This window comes from Arachis duranensis, chromosome 7 (genome assembly GCF_000817695.3).
Source record: "Arachis duranensis cultivar V14167 chromosome 7, aradu.V14167.gnm2.J7QH, whole genome shotgun sequence".
Taxonomy (NCBI): Eukaryota; Viridiplantae; Streptophyta; class Magnoliopsida; order Fabales; family Fabaceae; genus Arachis; species Arachis duranensis.
In genome coordinates, this window is record NC_029778.3 from 37,953,358 (window position 1) to 37,953,610 (window position 253).

The window sequence follows — 253 nt, forward strand, 5'->3', positions numbered from 1 at the left end:
AAGCCCAATTGGCGCGCTCTCAACGGCGTTGGAAAGTAGACATCCTGGGCTTTTCAGCAATGTATAATAGTCCATACTTTGCCCAAGATTTTCTGTAAATCTTAGGCTACTAGTTCTTTATAAATAAGACCTTTTGCTATTGTATTTTCATCTTGGTAGCTATCTTTGAGTTGTTTTATGCTATCTTAGATCATTGGGAGGCTGGCCATTCGGCCATGCCTAGACCTTGTTCTTATGTATTTTCAACGGTGGA